The sequence below is a fragment of the Lissotriton helveticus genome, assembly GCF_964261635.1.
Source record: "Lissotriton helveticus chromosome 1_1 unlocalized genomic scaffold, aLisHel1.1 SUPER_1_unloc_24, whole genome shotgun sequence".
Classification (NCBI taxonomy): Eukaryota; Metazoa; Chordata; class Amphibia; order Caudata; family Salamandridae; genus Lissotriton; species Lissotriton helveticus.
Genome location: NW_027611664.1, coordinates 1774253 through 1794475, shown reverse-complemented (window position 1 = coordinate 1794475; position 20223 = coordinate 1774253). Strand labels below are relative to the sequence as shown.

The 20223-nt window shown below is 45.3% G+C and overlaps 1 long non-coding RNA gene across 1 annotated transcript in view; it reads left to right on the top strand.

Moving 5' to 3' along the window:
• The first annotated feature begins 1274 nt into the window (after positions 1–1274).
• Positions 1275–20223, top strand: part of LOC144805783 (uncharacterized) — a 92340-nt gene continuing 73391 nt past the window's right edge. The window contains exon 1 of the long non-coding RNA XR_013605598.1: positions 1275–1404. This is a non-coding gene — a long non-coding RNA (uncharacterized LOC144805783). The remainder of the gene's footprint in view (positions 1405–20223) is intronic.

Here is a 20223-nt window from a genome sequence, read left to right as displayed (position 1 = left end):
GTTCAGAGTACTAAAGACAGATATGACTGACCACATTGTTTTTGCTGTAGCCAAATATCTAGGCGTAATATGGACGCTGAGGATACAGAGTCTCAAGGCTGGTCACTAAGTGTACTCTGATCCCGAACCTTGTAACCGTTAATTTGATGACTAAAATGGACTGTGATGTTTTAAAGTTTTATTGTTTTATCAATGATGAATGTACCTTGTGTATTTTATGGTGATAATATTACCGAAATAAAGATTTATGAAATGAAATGATTGCTGCCTGGTTACTGAGGCTCTAGTGAGGTTGAGACATATTTGGGGGAGTTTTAGCCTCATCAGATGATGCTGTGCAGGCCCAGGTACAATGAGGCGCAGTCGGTGCTGACAGGGAGTGTGTTCTTTCACTTTCAGTTGGCGGGGCTGCCCCCTTTTACTCTGGTGAAAGCCAAAAACAGAATTCAAGTCGATCTTCTCATCACACAGACTGGTCACCGTTTGCGGAGGCCTTCAAAAGAGTGACCCAATTCCACCACTGAGGGCCAACGAGCATTTTTGATACAAAATAATCATCCTTCAATACAACAACAACAAGAACAAATGATTCCCGGAGAGCAGGCTCGAGACCCTCCAGCAGCAGACAATCTTTGTATCTCATGGCCTCACCTGGGGTCGGTTTAAAAGAGAGCCTCGGATGAACAACTGCGCATGCGCCGAGAACAGACACTGCCTCCTGCCACGGAGCCCGAGTTCAGGAAGGGCTTAGGTCTTGGATGAACAACTGCGCATGCGCCGAGTATAGACACTGCTTCCGACAGTGTGGGTAAAAGAGGCTACGGCTTAACAACTGCGCATGCGCTAAGGACAGACATGGTGTTCGCAATCGAACACCAGAAGTCTTTGCAAGAAATATTCCTTTATTTAGTTCACAGCACGGAGCGCAGCACAGGCCCGGGGCGCAGTAAAGGGCTCCACGTCAGTACCAGTGCAGGTGGGACGGGGTCCGAGAAGGGTCACATTGAATGAGATACAGCACGCGCTGAGATGTACTGAAGTGCAAAGCTCCTCTGTCCGGCTCCTCTATGGGGGGTGTCTCTCCTCTGCGCAGGCGCAGTGACGCTGAGCGTCCTCTGTCCAGGGCTGTTCACAGTCTGCAGTCAGTGTAAGGGCCCAACACTTTTTGATTGTTCTGCGATAGGGAGTAGTGTCTTTGCTCCGCACGAGCGCAGCTGTGACGCGCGGTGCTGCGCCTGCGCAACCGTGAGACGCCATCTACTGTTCGTTCGGGGGAATAACACACCGGGCCCCACTCCTCACAGGCAGCCGGGCACTCGGTGCCGGACTCAGGCGGGCCGGGCCCCCGGTGTGCCCCCTCCCTCCCAGGCCCTGCAAACCCCACTGAGCGGTGCACAAGGAGAGGTGAGGTTTTTATTTTATTTTATTTATGCATTTTTATATAGCGCGGACTTTACCCGAAGGCGTCAGAGCGCTTCACATTAGGAACAGAAATGAAACATAATGAGAAACATTACAGAAGAGCAGATTACTAAAACATACGTTACTTACATAAGGTAATAGTGACAATTGTGAGCAAACAAAAAACATGAGGTAGTAAAAATTGTGAGCAACCAAAAATACATGAGGTAGTAAAGGTAATAGTGACAATTGTGAGCAAACAAAATACTTGAGGTAGTAAAAATTGCGAGCAACCAAAAATACATGAGGTAGTCAAAAGTGCACAAGAGGAAAAGTGACAAGTGTGCAGTTAAAAGAGAAAACAGAGTATAATTTGAGGTATAATACTGCAATAAGTGCTAGGCACAAGAACAGGCGTTACGTAGGCAAGGTGGCACTTGTGCAAGTATCAAAGGTAAAAACATGTGAGAGGTGTCCTCAAAGCGCCCAATCATGTGTGTGTGTTTAATAATATTTTTAGTGGATCTTATGTTTTTTGTTGTTGTTTTTGTTGTTGTTATTTATGAAGAACAAAATAGAGACAATGAACGTCATCGCCATAGTCAAACAATTCCATATAATCCCATTCACCGTGTGTGTATTTGTGGAATACCAAGTAATGTCCCTGGTGTCTGATTACTGGTGTTTGTTTTTATTTATTTTATTTTTTTAACCCCTTGGCCGTGGCTGTAATTCCACGGCGGCGCTAGGGGGGAGCCGCGCGGCGCCGCCATGCTCGTGACGGAACCACTCCGTCACAAGCCGCGGGCGCGCTATGCTTGTGACGGAGTAGTTCCGTCACGGCCCGCCTGCTCCATAGAACACGCCGCGCAGGCGCGGAATTGATGCCGCGCAGGCGCGGCGGCCGGGTCATGAAGGAACCATTCCGTCACCAGCACAGCGCGTCCGTAGCTCGTGATGGAGTGGTTCCGTCACGTGCACGGAAAGGGTTAATGCATTTTTATAAAGCGCGGACTTTACCCGAAAGTGTCAGAGCGCTTTACTATAGAACCAGTTACGTTACATGAGAGAACGGTTACAGGAATGGAACAAACAAAAATAGCATGCCATAGAATCAAAGCGACGCAGGAAAAAGGCACACAATCGCAAGCGCAGACTGTACAAGCAAAAATATGAATATATATGACAAATTTTACAATGACTAAAGCACTTACTGACGAAAAATAGCAGGCCATAGAATCAAAACAACGCAGGTAAAAAAAACACAATATTAACCGCAGCAAGCACAGGATGTACAAACAAAAATATAAATATAAGTGACGAATTTACTGAGAAGGAGGGAATTAGTTCTGAAAGTGTCTTTGGAATTAAAGAGATTTGAGGTCCGCTTTGAAGATCTGGATGGAGGTGATGGCACGGAGCGGAGCGAAGGAGGAAGCGAGTTCCAGATTCTCACAGCATTACCTGAGAACGATTGTGCCATCAATTTTTCCCTTTTGATGGAGGTGGGGCTCAAGCAGGAACTTTTCCGCATTGCGAGAAGGTCTTGAGCCTCCAGCCAATTTCAGTTTCTTCGCCAGATAGCGAGGGAAGGAAGAGTGCAAAGCTTTGTGGGTGATGCACGCTGTTTTGTAGATAGCTCTAGCCTTGATGGGAAGCCATCGGAGAGAAGATAAGATAGGATAGGAGTGATGTAGTCACTTCGTTTGGACCCTGAAATGAAGCGAGCTGCTGAATGGAGGACGGATTTGAGGGGGGAGAGGTGAGATTTGGGAAGGCCAAGTCAGAAGAGAATTACAATAGTCCAGTCTAGAGAGAACTAGCGATTGGACCAAGGTTTTTAGGTCATTCTCCGGGCAGAACCGGCGAATCCCCCATAAAAGGCACCGCTGATAACGTGCGCTCTTGGCCATGGAATTGATGTGTGAGGTTAGGTTGAGTCTTTTGTCAAGTATGACACCTAAGGATTTAGCGCAGTCCACAATGATGGGTTTACTGTTGAGTAGATTTGATTGATCCATCCAGGATTGAACAGGAGGCGGAGAGAGCTAGATAAGAGGAGGAATTCCTTTTTAGAGGGATTGTGAATTACTTGGTGAGCTAACATCCAGTTGTGAATAGGGTTGAGAGTAGAGCTGAGTAGTGAGAGATCATGAGGGGAAGACACCTTGAGGTAGATTTGGGTATTATCCGCATAAAGATGGTAGAGGATTCCAGATTTGCTTAGAAGGATCCATAATGATTCCAAGTAGAGTTTGAACAGAGTGGGAGCAAGGATAGAACCTTGAGGTACACCTTGACCAACCACCAGTCGAGACAACAGACTGTTCGCAATCTTGATCATTTGGGATCTGTCCGCGAGGAAAGAGGCAAACCATTTGAGTACTGTGCCTTCCACGCCCATTCTCTGTCGGAGAATGTTAAGGAGGGTGTCGTGATTAACAGTGTCAAAAGGTGCAGAGAGGTCAAGAAGAATCAGAAGGCACAATTCCCCCGAATTGAGAATATGCAGCGCATCATCGATCACTAGCAGCAGTGTTGTTTCAGTGCTGCAGTTTTGAATAAAGCCCGACTGGAACATGTTGAGGAGATTATTGTCCATAATGTGTTGGGAGAGTTGTTTTGCAACACATTTTTGTGTGATCTTTGAAAGAAAAGGGAGATTGGTGATGGGGCGGAAGTTATTGAGGTCATTTGCATCTGCAGAGCGTTTTTTTAGAAGGGGGGAAACCTGTCTAGTTTTGAGGACAATTGGGAGGGATCCTTGACTGAGGAAGAGATTGACTAGCCTGGTCGAGTAGGAGAGAGTGTCAGTATAGAAATTAATGGCGATGCCACTGGGTATGGGGTCAGAAGAATGGTTGGAGGGTTTGATTTCGCGGATGCATTTGAGGAGATCAACCTCTGAGATGGCGGCAAAGTTCTGCCAAGTGACTAAGGATTTTCGCTCCTCGATGGGGGTGGGGTGGGTGACCTGTTCCACCAGAGATCTACTGTAAAGAACTCTGATACACACCAGATAATGGTGAAGAAGTTCTTTATTTATATATCCTTGAAGATCCCTTCTGCTAGTAAGATGCTTCTTAATTACGCTCCGGCTGTGTGGATGAGAAGTGTTTATTTTTCCTTCTTTATTTTTTTAAAATTTCGCTGACGTACAAGGCAGGTAAACTGGACTGCTGATTTATTACTTTAAAGATGGCCGCTTGACGTTAGAGGCATCCGTCTTCGTCTCTGACGTTTACACAGATGGACTGATGACGTAGGAAGAATAATTCAATGCGGCAGTTTGTGAGTGTTCGTTAAGGCAGTTGTGTACCTCAGCAAGTGTATTTTCCAGTCAGAATGTAATTCCAGCAATATTAAAAGTTGAAGAGAGAGTGTCACATTTTTTAAAATTACCTTGAAATGTGTTGCTCGAAGCTTACTTGCTGTTTAGACTTTTAGATGAAGTTTGGCTTGTGGCTCGCTGAAAATTCTTGTTGGTTTCTTTGTTGTAGTACGTTTTTTTCCGATAATTTTTCCTTGTTACTTCTTATTTCGATCGCAAGTTCCAAGTAAGTATTTTAGCCAAAGTTCATTTCTGCATGTTCAAATTTTATCAAGTTTCTTTTTCTTCAGAATTTTTACTCGTTTGAGTTTACTGTGTTCACCTTAATTACATATTTGACTGTTCTCCGACCTTAAGTGCACTGATGTTAACAAAATCAATTTATTATTTGCAAATCTTGGAATTCACCTGACACGAAGTACTTGAAATCGCGTATCTTCTATGACTGTATCCTTGTATATTTCCTTAAGTGCTGAGTTCTCGTGTTGGTGCTCGTCGCCACTTTGTAAAGAACTCCGATACACACCAGATAATAAGCGAAGAAGTTCTTTATTTATAATCGCCAACACAGGCTCCAGGGGAGCTCTAGCGTAACTTGTCAAAGCAGTGATCAGCTGTCAACTGTCAGCTGATTACCTCACGGCTGGTACGGTATCCGCACATGGACATCAAAAAAGCAATGGCAGAACTGTGTCCACGGAGGGACACAACTACAGAGGACGTAACATCTACTTATTATTTCTATGATGAGTTTGTATTGTTCTTGTTTTGTCTCAACATTGGTTTGCTTGTTCAACCTGGTGCGTTCAAGGCACTCTATATGCTCGATACTACCGCTGACCTAATGGCCTATTTAAATGTTTTTCCATTTAGCTGCCTACACCCGGAGGCTTTCTGACCATACCATTACTAAGTGGTTTATGCTCGCTATCATGGCGCTCTCACCAATATTGAAGTGGAAGATCGTTCTGAATATTTATGAGTAAGTGTTCCCTGTATCTGATGGCTTCTTCAGGCTTTTCGATGTTTGACGATTAGGGCAAGTGCAAGAGCACACTACCTGTTGTCCAATAGTTTGCATACCAATGTTCTGGTTTCTACTTACTAGTCGTTCCAGGACTCTTTACTTACGTATAACTACTACGAAGGTTCACTCGACACAGAGAAAATATTTCTGACCGACTACTTGGGCCACAGATACTCCTCTCTAAAGTAAGTGCTGGGAAGAGAGGTTGTTAGGGTCACTATATAGCTGGCTTTTAGAGATAGGTGATTTAAGTCATCTTTTGATACTTTACATTTACTATCACCTATACTGATCTCTTTAGCTGCTGGTATTTATGCTGTGAGGGGTCTCATATTTCGGATGCTCCATCTTACTGCTGGTTATTAGACTGCGGGCCCAGTAATCTTCATTGGATTTAGTAAGTTTTGGCTTGTTACTAAGCAGCCCACATGAGTTAAACCATTCATTGTATCTTGCATTAGTTACATTATATATATATATTTATATATATACATTTCTTTTTTTTTACTACACTACATCACATATATACCTTTCCAGTAAATATATTTTTTAGCTGGTATGAAAGGTCATGTGGATCTATGTTTTGACGAGATCAATCAGGACTTTGAGGAGCTAGTTGTAAAACATATAAGAAGATTGTATAGGAATAACTCGTGGATTTTCGACTTTATTTTATTTTTAGTATACATTCTACATATTTGCAGAACATCTTCTAGCTTGGCAGCCATACTACCTCATCAGAATACCCTTTGAAAAGCTTAGAAGTGCCTCATATGATATTTATAACATTCTCAACTTGGGTATTTACTTATATGTTTCTCTCTGGAATTGTTTCACTTCACCAATTATCCTTGGATTTGGAATTGGCGTACTATATGGAGATTGGGTCTATTTTTCATTTTAATTAACTTTTTCTTTCTTTCACTTGGAGCTTCAATTTGTGTACTTGGGTGTCTTTGTGATTCACTGGATATTTCCAACATTTTCCCTTCGTTTCCCTTTTTTAACCAACACTTTTAAGACCTTCCTTTCTACCCCTTCTTGTTTCTTCTACAGGCATGTTTTTATTAGAAACTTAATAGATTTTTCTATATACAAAAACGTTTTTTGTGAATAACTATTAAAAAGTTATGAATGAAATGTATTTTTCTGTTAAACAGCCTTGAAAAAGTCGTCCCAAGACACAACACGTGTCGGCTGTTCTTGTTTCTGTCTCTACGTGTCAACATTTGAGAAGACTTATGAATAAAATATTTCTGTTACATATATATAATTGGACTTGTGCTACTATTGTTCTCAGAGCTGTGGACCCACTTGAGTCCCCTTTATAACTTGTTTGAGCTGTGCCCTGTCATTCAGATTATTGTTTTGCTATATGAAGATTTTCTACATATAGATAAGCACTGTGGATGGCACAGTGCTTAGTATTGAGCACGCTGGAGAAAATCCGCTTCATCTTGTTAACTTTGTGGCAACCTTTTACGGAGGTGCTGGCTGTTGTGTACCACTGCCATCAGGTGTTTTTGTAACAAGCCAGAACTATTGGCTTTGTCTATGGTTGTTAGTTACATAAAATAAAAAAGCAGCAACCATGGCTGCTATATTCTTTCTCGGGATGATGAGTATAGTCTAGTGATAGTGGCGCCTCACTTGATTATCGGTGTATCTGTTCTATACTATTTAGTGTGTTATGGTGCTTGGGGCGGGGGTCCTCATCCTTGACCTCATCATTCAGTACTCCACGTGAGAACTGTACAAATTTTGTTACAATGTCCTAGCACACATAAACCCTTATTCCGTTTTGTTCATATATATAAACAAAAAATAGCAGTAAACAATCTCTGTATTCATATTTTCTTTTCTTTATTCCAGTAGTTGTTGCCAACACGTGTTTCGTTTCTGCCTGGGTAGTTCATCCGCGACTTCGTCAGGGCTGTAAAACATATATACAATGCGATGTAACAACATCACACATATGTTTTGCATTAAGATCTATGCATATGTGTACACAGTCCCTCAGTCCCCTTTTAAGGTAGAGGATAAGCACCCCAAAAGTGTGAGCTTAGTGAGACAGAAATACGGCACAATTTTGGTTGTGTTGCATTCAAAATTGAGATAATTTATTTCTCTATTCCCTGTGTGTCCCAGTGGTAGGGGTATTATGCAAATAATATTAGGGGTCATATCTCCTGTATATAGTGTCTATATTCTTCATGCTATCTGTAGCGCTTACAGTGTATACCCCAGGATTGGCATACCTGAGATACTGGAATCGAGATCAGCTGGCCTGTAATTCATAAGACCAATATGAGTATTCGGGCAAACATCAGAAAACGTAATCACTCCTTACTAGTTGACATATAATCAAAATGTCACCAAAAGAGCCTACCTTCTGACCGATTGTAATTCCGTCCCGGCCAATTGTCGGCCTGGGTGAGGATGTAGGTATCTTATGTCGTATGCTCAGAAATTCTGAAACAGAATCATACCTGTCCATTATTTCCAGTCTTCATAACATTTCCATCGAGCACCATATTACTCATCCATTACCGACTCCTCCAAATCAATCTCCAACCTATTGTGTATCATCTTATCCTTAAAAACTAAAAACGGCAGTGGATTCCGTCACAACTATTAGTTATGGAATCGCTGTGCTGATCCCATTTTACAGACTAAACCTGTCTGTATTATTAAAATTATAGATATCTCATCTGTTGTACCAGATTATCATGGGAAATATCTATCAGTTCTAAACTTGGCATGCATTATTATTATACGAGCTTAAGTCTTATACTGCGTTTAGTAATATAAACCACTGTAACCCATGGTAATCCATATATTAGGTAAATCTACGCACAAAACTGCTCGTATAGGTACCTTGCGTGTGTCTCAGAAGGCTCGTAGTAAGTCGATGTGGGAGAAGGCAGAACGCTGTACGTGGCGTCGTCTTCCCCAGTAATATTAGTAACTGTGTCCCAAAGTCCTAATTCGGATTCTGCATACAAGTATATGGAGATTTAGAGTGAGAGAGGTACCCCTTGGGAATGTCAAGAGAAATAGGGTAATTAAACCAGTAGAGAGCAGAGTTTCCCTGGACCGTGATATATATATACACAATCAACATACAACAATATAATATAACAACGTAAATAAATAAATAAATGATTTCAAAATGTATTAAAAATACATCTTAACATAAAATCATTAGAAATATATGCAATTCTTAATCCCCACAATGTAAGAGCATAGATAAAAATACATAAAAACAATCATACAATTATGACCAGCATAATTTATACAAGACAGAACATGTTATATGACTTAAATTTGTCATTCCTCTTTGTACATCTCATATATTTCACTGCCACATAATGTCATCCACTTTCAAATATTTGATGATTGACAGAAATGTTGCTTAATGGGATGGTACAGGTGAATGCGTCGACGCGTTTCAATGGCTTGAAAATTTTACACCATCTTTTTCAAGACAAGTACGTTTTGTCTGTCTCTGACAGGGTTATTGGTCTTTTCCCTATAAAGATATACAGAATTAAATTCTATTCTTTTTTTGATAAAATCACATTTTATTCATCACGTTAATTTAAATGCTATACTTTAACATCATACATATAACGTCCCCTACAAAACATTATTTTCAATCTGAAACCTTCTTAATGCTGTTAGAACATTATCATTCTTTCTTTTTTTTAAATTTATTTTTATTGCAGATACACAAGGGGCCATTATACAATCTGTCAGCGAAACTCTGTGTACAGTAGCTATTATTACCTCGCACCCTGAAAGATATACGGCCATTCAGCCCACACCCCGGAAGTCGGGCGGTGCGCGTCGTCAGTGTCTCAGTTACTCCCAAGGTTGCCAGCCATGATCAGTCTTAGGCTACCCAAGTTTCCACTTTTTCTTTTTTGTTGTAAGTATTGAAACTGTCCCCTTCCCTCCCCCCTCCCTCAACCCACGGCGGTCAAACGTTAAAAAACTCAAGATAGAATTCAGCAATATACAAGCAGTTTACAGAAACGTATGATTTTCGCATACTCTCCCTCCCTCTCCCTCCCACCATCAGCCAGGTACATACATTTGTTCGGAGCTTGTTATGATCAGTGACCCTCTACTCCTCGATGCGGTTGAAAGCATGTCCATTCAGTCCCTCCTATACCCCAACCGGACAAAAGCAGTGACGCAATCCCTCTACCCTCTCACATCCCACTACAACCCCCCATCCAATCCATGATAGTGTCTCCATTTAGACCAAACTTTCCTGAATTTCCGGGGACAACCTCTCGCCTTGTACGTGACCCTCTCCGCTGCCATTTACAGGTCTAAACCTCTCCTCCACTCCTCTAGGTCCGCGGATTCTGGCGCTCCCCAATGTTTTGCAATGTCCCACTTGGCAACTACTAATGCCAGGACCAGGAAAATGAGTAGTGGGCGGGTCAGGTCTACTTCGGTCGACATACCAAGCAGCGCCAACTTAGGGTCTATAGGGATGGGGGCCCCGAGGACTTCTTCAAGTTCCTGAAAGATCTGCGACCAGTACCTCTGTATGACAGAACAGGTCCATACTGTATGAAAGAAGTCCCCCTCCTCCCGCCGGCACCTAAGGCATCATGGTCCCTCTATTCTCCCCATTTTGTATAGATGTACCCTGTCGAAGTATGTTCTGGGGAGAAAGTTAAATTGGATCAGTCGCAGCCTGGACTTGATGGCCACTTCCCGGAATCCCGGGGGTGTGTCAAGATTATCTCCCAGTCCAGGTCTTCCATCTCCCCTACCTCCGCCTCCCATACCTGTCTAAGTTTTGTTAAGTCATCCAACATATGGTTCGTCAGTGTTTTATATGTGAGGGACACCGCCTGTCCAACCATGTGTTCCTGGAGCAGTCTCCCCTCCAGTGGTGCATACTCGGGAATATCAAGCAGCAAGATATTCTGGGTCTGCCAGGCATGGCGCAGCAGTACCTATTTGAAATGTTGCGTGGTGTGCAACCCGAACTCCATTTGGAGGGCCCTGAACGACTTTAGTTCCCCCTTGGCTATTACATCTCCAATAGTAGAAATGCCAATGTCGTCCCATCTCTGGAATCCACGTAGTTTATGTAACTCATGTAGCCAGCGACAATACCACAGTGGTGTCTGCCTTGTAGGTTTGTGTTCCCACCCCATGCGTTTTGTAGCTTTCGTCCAGGCCCTTAGCGTTATGGATGTAGCAGGGAGAAGGTGGGCTCTCCTCGCATCCCCATAGAGATACTGCAGTATATTTCTGGGCGCCAGTTTAGCTCTTTCCAGGGAATATGTCGGGTGGTCCGCCGCCGCATGGAGCCAATCATTGATTGGAGTCAGATGTTCCACCCAGTAGTAGGCTTCCAAATTGGGAAGCGAGATTCCCCCGTTATACTGGTGTCTTTGTAGTGTGGCCAGGGCCACCCTCGCCTGTTTCCCGAGCCAGAGGAAAGATCGCAAATCTGCATGGATCCTGGAGAAGACCGTAGTTGGCAGCGGATAGTACTCGTTTTGGAGGGCGTATAGAAATTTCGGTAGGACAACCATTTTATACATGGCTGCCCTGCCCAGGAGTGTTAAAGGGAGCCGTCTCCAACGGTCCATATCCGCCACCGCGTTCACGATGATACGCTCCACGTTTTTTTGGAACGAGAGAGGGATGTTCGTCGTAATATAAACCCCCAGGTACTGGAACCCTTCTGCTGTCGTCGTCAGTTCCCCTGGTAAACTCCCCCACTGATTTCTCCCCTTCGGGTCGTATAGTACTGATTTGTGCCAATTTATTTTGTGGCCCGCCATCTCCCCATATTGTTCCAATTCTCGGAAGAGCTCCGGTACGGTCGTCTCGGGCTCTGTTATATAGAGCAGGGCGTCATCCGCGTAAAGCGAAATCTTTTCGGGGGGGAGCGTCGTCGCCCCATCAGTGAAGCCGTGCATATTTGCATTGTGTCTGACCCTGTCCACTAGGGCTTCTATAACAAGTGTAAAGAGAAGTGGGGACAGGGGGCATCCTTGCCTAGTACCTCTCTGGATAGGAAATATTCGGGAGAGCGTTCCATTAACCCTCACCCTAGCCCTTGGGCCGGTATAGAGTAGTCTGATCCACGCCGTTAACTTTGGACCGAATCCAAATCTCCGGAGCACTGCAAACAGAAAGGGCCAATGTACCGCATCGAACGCTTTTTCAGCGTCCAGGGAGAGGAACCAGTGTGGGTCTTCCCTCTCCTTTACCTCCTGGAGCCAGTTATGAGTTCTGCGGAGATTTAGCTTCGTTGCCCTGTCAGGTAGGAAACCTGACTGGTCCATATGTACCAGACCTGTTATGACCGCCCTCAAGCGAACCGCTAGGATGGTCGCCAGCACTTTTACTTCCGTGTTGAGTAGAGATATCGGCCGGTAGGAGGCACATTCAGTTCGTGGCTTACCCTCCTTGATTAATGGTATAATTGTGGCCATAGTAAGATCCGGAGGGAGTTCTCCGATCTCAAGGGCGTCTACTAGGAGGCCCCGAAGGTGGGGGGTCAGCAGGTCTGATGTGCATTTAAAGAGTTCTGCCGGGAATCCATTCGGGCCCGGTGTTTTACCCGGTCGGAGTCTGGCAATAGCGGTCGTGATGTCTTCTAACGTTATGTCAGCTTCTAATGTGTCCACTTCTTCCGGTGGAAGGACCGGCAAGGTGGTGTTGTCCAGATACTGAAGGGCCTCCTCGTAAGTCGCCAGGTCGCGCGCTTTGTATAAGGTTTCATAGTGGGTAGCAAAAGCCTCCGCTATTTCTACGTCAGTTTTGACCGCATTACCTCCCATCGTGGCTATGCCATCTATCCACCTCTCTGCTCTCTCCTTCTTGCTGAGCCATGCCAGTAATTTCCCTGACTTATCCCCCACGTCATACAATCTGTGTAGGTCGCTTGTGATTAGGTCTTGGCTTCGTTAGTCACCAATTCCCGATATTGCTTCTGAACGTCAAGTAACCGCCGCAGGGAGTTTTCGGACTTATGGGCTAGGTATTCGCCTTCCTATTTTAGAATAGACTGTTCCAGGGCTGCTGCCTCTGCCTGAAGTCGCCGTCTGTCTTCCTCTAGTCGAAGCCTAATCCTATCGCGCATGACTGGTTTCAGGGCCTCCCATAATGTGATTTTTGACAATGTCCTTGAGGTATATCTTTATGTCTGTCCTCACATCTTTCAGTATTTTTGCGTTCTGGAGGTCCCAGGCCGCGAGTCGTCAGTACCCCGCATCCTCAGCTCTGTCACGCCCTACTCTAACATACAAAGGTGAGTGGTCAGAGATGCCCCTGGCTCTGTAGTCAGCTACATCCCCTACTTCCAGCCATTGCCTGTGCATGAAAACATAATCAAGACGGGAGAACGTCCGATGCGCCCCTTAGTAGGTGGAGTAGGCGCGCTGCGTCGGGTGAAGTCACCGCCATGCGTCCGTCAGCCCCAAGGAGGACATCAGATCAAACAATGCCGTCCTATGTCCGCCGTCAACTATGGTGCCTGATCTGTCGAGGGCAACGTCCATGACATCATTAAAGTCCCCTCCCACCACCTGTATCGTGTCTGCTGTGTCTAAGAGGATGTTCGCGACTGAGGCATTTGTGCGCGACTGCAGCTTAGGTGGTGCATAAACAGAGATCAAGGTATACGTGTGCCTATTCCAGTTGCCCTGAACTCCCGCATAGGTACCCTGTGGGTCAAGCCACGTATGTGTGATGGCGAAAGGTTGGGGTTTTTTAATCATGACTGCCACTCCCCTGGAGTCTGAAGTGTAACCCGCATGGACCAACATCCTATATTTGCCCCTAGCAACAAAGGAACACTGAGTACCCCCAAGATGCGTCTCTTTCAGAAAAATGATGTCGGGGTCAGTCTTTTTAATGTATGCGTTTACCAGCCCTCTCTTGATTTTCGACCCCAACCCATTGACATTCCACGTCAGTATGTTCAACTTCTTGCCAGCCACGTGTGATGCTTCTACGGTACCGGCCATGGAAGAGTGCAGTGACCATGTGTGACCCAACACTTACGGTTGGCAGTGTTGCGAAGACATAAATTGCTGAAGTGATTTTCTACCCGAGTCTTCAGTGTTCCCACCTGAGTCCCTCCCCGTACCCTGCCCCAACAAATTTGAAATACAAATAACTGTAATGCCCTCCCCCCTGCATCCCTACCAACTTGAGCATCCCCCTCCCCCACCCCACCTCCCTCCCCTTCCAGATGTGTCCTTACACAGGACATAGCTTTCCCAAGGAGTAGGCCTGTCGCCCACCCGCCAACCCACCCTAGTAAACACCCAACAACCCTATCTACGTGTCAAGCAAAGCACAATAAAGTGGGCGTGTTAACTTGCGTGCTTCCTTTTGGCAGGCTGCCACTCCAGACCTCCCAGTCCTCCAAATGAACAATATTTCACCTAACTCCCCATGGCTCCAGACTCAGAACGTAGTTTGTGCAGCAGTCTCTCTTCCGTCAGGATTTGGAGTCTGGAATTTCAGATTCGGGGGCACTGTGCTGTCCTGATAGGTCATGTTCCATGACCCGTATCTCCTTCACCAGCGGATGGTCTGATTGTCCGTCATCCTCCTCTCCCTCTCCGCCGGATGAGTGGCTGTCCAGTGTCTCCTCCTCCTCGCCTTCCGACCGTGCAGTGGTGCGCAACGCCGCGTCTCTCGACCCGGATGCAGCTGCACCTCTTGGAGAAGCGGAGCGCCCTTTCCTTGCCTGTCCTGTACCGCGGCTTCTGTATGGCGTCGCTGGGGTTTGCCTCTTAGATCGCCTGGATTTCAGTCATTGAGGTTTCGTATGTTCCCAGTGTGTCGCATTTTTCCGTGAACTATCTAGCACATCACTCTCCCTGCTGTTGAGGATCGGATGCTCCTCCAGCCATTGCCAAGCGTCTTCCGGGTGTACGAAATAGAGTGTCCGCTCATTGAATATCACCTTAAGCTTCGCAGGGAACAGTAACATGTACGGAATTTTTAAGTCTCTGACTTTAGCCTTTACTGAGTCGAAGGATCGCCTCTGCTTTTGCACCTCCTGACTATAGTCCGGGAAGATCATAACATGCGAGTTTTCCAGACGAATCTCCCCATCTTCCTCGCCTCCCTCAGTATCAAATCTCTGTCTGCAAAGTTCAAAAAACGTGCAATGATCGGACGCGGTTTTGCTCCCTCAGGCGGTTTCGCGAGGAGTGCTTTGTGTGCCCTCTCTATTATGAAGCATGGTGAGAATTGCGCCAGGGGGAATGTTTCTCGTAGCCACGCATGAAGGAAGGATACCATGTCGTTCTTTTCAATTCCTTCTCTGAAGCCTACAAAGCGTAGGGTGTTGCACCGGGCCCTATTTTCGGCGGCGTCCACCTTCCAGGTGAGCTGGCGATTCGTGGCCTGCAGTTCCGCCATGTCTCTTCGAAGAGTTGTGATCGAATCCTCGGCTTCCCCCACTCGAGCCTCCGCAGCGGTGACCCTGTCAGATAGATTGCGGAAGTCCTGTCGTAAGAGTGTCACTTACGAGCCCACCTCGCCGATTTTGACCTCCAGTGCCGCCCTGGACTCCTGAATGTCTGTGCGGGAGGCCTGAATTGCCGCCATCAGTAGCTCAGTGTCTGAACGCGTGTTCGAGGGCGCGGGTTGACCTTCCGCCCCTGGCGCGGTGCCGCAAAGTTGTCCATCGGGCCTTGTTTGGGTCCTTTCGGCAGAGTCTCCTTTTTCCCCATGGTTCTCTGGGTTGTCAGCGTCCGGGCACCCCGCCGGCCGGTCTCTTCCCACCGCCGGGTGTTGTGAGTTTCCCCCAGGTGCTCTCCCACTGCCTGCGGCCTCCTCAGCCTTGTTCCTCCGCCGCTACCCGGCTGGGCGTCTTTCAGTGTGGCCCTCTCGCTGTTCCTCAATTTCCCCTCGCAGGGTCCCGGGTGTCCTGCTTATCTCTGCACCAGCTGTGGCCCCGTCCGAGCCACTCACCCTCTCAACGGCTCCCGCTGTTTTGCCTCGGGCGTGTCATGCTTCATCATCGGGGTCATCGTACCCCTCTACGGGGTACGGCGTGCTGCGACCTACGGAGACGTGGGAGCACTTGTTAGACTATGTGTGGTGTTGGTGAGGGGGTATTCTGAATAAATGTGAGTGTATTGTGGGGTTTGGGAAATAGTGATAGTTAAAAAGAACCTGGCTAGTGGGGTGACTAAAAATTATTTAATAAGCCCCCGGGCTGGTGCTGTTAAAAATGAGGGTGGGAGGTCACTACGCTGACAATGTGTGTTACCTTCTTTTTGTGTGTGTCAACATGTTTCGGTGCCAGAAGCACCTTCTTCAGAACGGGGTGCACAAATCACCACCTTACTCACGTTTCTCTAACTAATACCAGAATTTTCTAATAAAAGTGAGGAAAAATTACAGTGCAGGTAAAAGTAATGTACCTAAAAAAAAAGACGTTGTCTATTGATCAACCTGTAAAGGAAAGAAGACAAAACATTTTTTTGGGGTGGTCTCCCTCTCCATATCCATAGGTAAAATATCCAGTGGTTACAGGTGACATACTATAGCTGTATTCCAGTGCTTATAGTGGGATAAAAATATTTTACCAAAAACACACTAGACTCACTGACACACAACATAGAGCACACACACTTAATGAGGAAATTTTTGATCAGATGTTTTCAAATCATTTCCTGGTCATAACACTATTGTTGGTAAAGAGGGAAAGGACAAAGTTTGTGTTATATCCCTGTAAAGTGAGGAGGAAAAATGTCAATTTCATGCCATTACATATTTAAAACATACTGTTTTGGAGTTGTAGATAAACCTCATGAGCCAAAACGTCAGGATCTGGTGTGCTAACTAGCACCTGTTTGAGAAAGAAAGGCATATTCAGGTCTTGGTTTAACTTACATTCATGTAGTGGTGGCAGTGCTCACAATCATCAGACCTTTCTACTCACGATTTCTACGAGGAAATACCTCCTGATCGATCCCTACGTGGCTCCAGTGATAATGCCAGAAGTAATTTTGAAACTGGGGTTTTATACCTTTTCCCGGGTTGGAGTTAATTGCATGACTAAGGTTTCCTTACGCCATATATGGTCATTGTCGGTTTTAGTTAGTTAATTGTTGAGGAAATGTTGTGCCCATTGTTATTTCTCCATTTTCCCATGATATGCCCCTTCGATGCCACCGCCAGGTTTCCCAGCCACTGAGAGTTTCTTCATCCTTTTCTGCAGTAGAATTAACCATTTCCAGCGCAGGGAAAGGTCCGATTTGAGTTTGTGAATGCTCATATACTCGCAAGCTGGTGGCCATTCACAAACTGAGAAGGCAAGCCACGCGTGCGCTGCATTTACGATTGTGCAATTCTACGCATGCCTGGTTAAGAATTACCTGGCGGGTTTCATTTTATTTTATTGGCTAAGAGGTGTTTGAACTGGAAACACAGTAGCAGGGGACAGACCCAATGAGGTGTCCAGTTTCTATTTGGCACCACTTCCCCCATGACTAGTTTTATTTATTAACATTATAAGAAGAGCTACTGAGTCCTAAAGACTTCCGGGAACCCGCAGGTGTGATCCCTGAGATTATGATTGGACAAAGTGCCCAACCTTCTTTCAAGTTAAAACTCTCTGCGCTTACATGCGATAAACGTGTTTCCCTTTGTATCTCTGCCCAAGAGAGTGGTGGTGACGCGACTTTCTTATTTTACGTACATGTATCATGACGTGCATTGATGTCGTATTTTCCAATGTTAACAGTGCGTTGTTGAACCGCCTGTTCGCTGGAGGGCCTGCTCCTGTGCTCACTCCTTTGTGATCTGGAGGTTTCTAGCCTGTATTCAGTTGAATGTAGGCGCTGGCTACACTTCTTTAGTCTCCAGCCAGCCTTGGGCATCTGGTGGTTTTGTGAAAAATAGCATGGCTTCAGAGTCCACCAGGAGCAATGTAGCCATGTACATAAGAGAACATTCCAGGCCAGTTTGACCAGCAAGAATGAACCTCTCAGTCTCTGTGCTTCTGTAGTGTAGTCTGAATAGATGGTCACTCAGCCTTGGGCAATTTGCCTGGGGCCCATGGACCTGGCGACATTTATTTATTTATTTATTTATTTATGCATTTTTATATAGCGCGGACTTTACCCGAAGGCGTCAGAGCGCTTCACATTCGGAACAGAAATGAAACATAATGAGAAACATTACAAAAGAGCAGATTACTAAAACATACGTTACTTACATAAGGTAATAGTGACAATTGTGAGCAAACAAAAAAAAACATGAGGTAGTAAAAATTGTGAGCAACCAAAAATACATGAGGTAGTAAGGGTAATAATGACAATTGTGAGCAAACAAAATACTTGAGGTAGTAAAAATTGTGAGCAACCAAAAATACATGAGGTAGTAAAGGTAATAGTGACAATTGTGAGCAAACAAAATATACTTGAGGTAGTAAAAAATGATGAACAACCAAAAATACATGAGGTAGTCAAAAGTGCACAAGAGGAAAAGTGACAAGTGTGCAGTTAAAAGAGAAAATAGAGTATAATTTGAGGTATAATACTGCAATAAGTGCTCGGCACAAGAGCAGGCGTTACGTAGGCAAGGTGGCACTTGTGCAAGTATCAGAGGTAAAAACATGTGAGAGGTAGCAACCGTGTGTTACAAGGGCAAAGTGTTGTGTGCATGTTACAAAAGGGCACCGAACACAAGTACATGGAGAATACTGCAAAAAGGCAGACACTCCCATCACAGGAGAACACTGGGAAGGCACTCCCAAGGTCATGGAAAGTAGTAAATATCAGTAGTGGGAAGCCTTCCTCCAAATAGCAAGAGGACGTGAATTACTATTGGAGGTGTCTCTGGAGGAGGAGAACTTTGAGGTCCCTTTTGAAGGCCTGGGAGGAGGTGGTTGTCCGGAGCTCAGGCGGAAACGAGTTCCAGATTCTCACTGCGTTGCCTGAAAAGGATTGGGCCATTGTTCTTTCCTTCTTGAAAGTGGGAGGTTCAAGCAGTAGATTCTCGGCATTGCGTGAAGGTCTAGAGCCTCCATGCATAATGTAGTCGCGGTCCTGGTAGTTAAAGAGATGCAAATGAATCTGTGGATTGTGGCACGCTCTTGTAGATGAAACCTAATGTATAAAGCATCCGCGCAGCACACACAGGCGACACACAAGGCACACTACAAAAAGACTCCTCACCAGGTTAGGTGGAAAACAGTATGTGTATTGTCGAATGAACACATCAGAAGGGAATCACAGGTGCAGATAAACTGTGCCAGCTGGCACTAGGTAATAATTCACATGTGACTATTTACTAGGCAGGGCCAATCAGATAAGTCTAAGGAATAGATGTAGAGTCCATCAGCTTTAGCCTTAGGGGAAAAACATTATCAGCATAACACCTCAGCATTATCATAAGTCCATTATGCCTAGCCTTAGCAACATTGCCATAAACATAAAGCATTATCAATCGGCATACACCTGTGGGCATAAACATGTGAACGTTAGGGGCATATTATGCACAACGACCATCAGTGCAAGGGCCTCCACACATTTGCATAAATCATGAGGCTCCTCCCTAGGCGTAAATGCACACTAATCGCATGGGACCTACACACAAGGTCTAGAAGGAAGACATCCCTGCATCATCATATCACCACCAAAGTATGAGCATGGGAACATATGGGCAAGGAATCAGCACTGGACGCCTACATCACATTATTTAAGTGCAACGTAAATGAGGCATAAACACATTAGTGCACATGCTCAAAACAGCCCAGATCAAAGGTGTTCAGGAGAATATAAATGTGAAATTTAAGCAAAGTGTGGAACCAAAGTGCGGTAGCTTAAAGTTTTCCGTTTGTGATAAAAAAAGAAAATCAAACTGCCCAGAGCTGAAGCGATCCGAACTTGTCATTATGGGGATAAAGTAAACTAAAGAAACTAACCACGTAGTCTCTTACAGTTCCATTACGAACCGGCTAAATCAATGTGTCTGTATGCACTGGCATGCAGGACAGTTAGTTTCACTGCTGTATTTCCAACGTAATTAACCCCTTCAATGCTGTCATGCATCACGGGGCTCGTGTGCTGATGACGGCTGGGGGCCGTCATAAACACGCCCACTTCGAAAAACACCGCACAGGCGCAGAATCGCGGCCACGCCCAAGGGGTTAAAGGAAGTAGAAAAGGGACTAACCGGAAGCCGTACCCAAATGTAGACTTCTGTGACCGCAATCTAAAAAAGACAACGGCCAAAGCGAAGGTGCTCAAGACCGTGTAGTCGCTTATCGTTAATTTACAAAGCGGCATGTTTGGAGTGACCATGCACGGTTGAAGACGAGTCAGTGAGTTTTGTGCTCTACCATATTTACTTTCTGGGGTGATTTGCGGGATCTCTGGCAGTGCTGACCTTATTTCCAGTTGTCTTTGTAAGTCGCTTAGTGTTTCCATTGGTTGCTGTGTCTCTG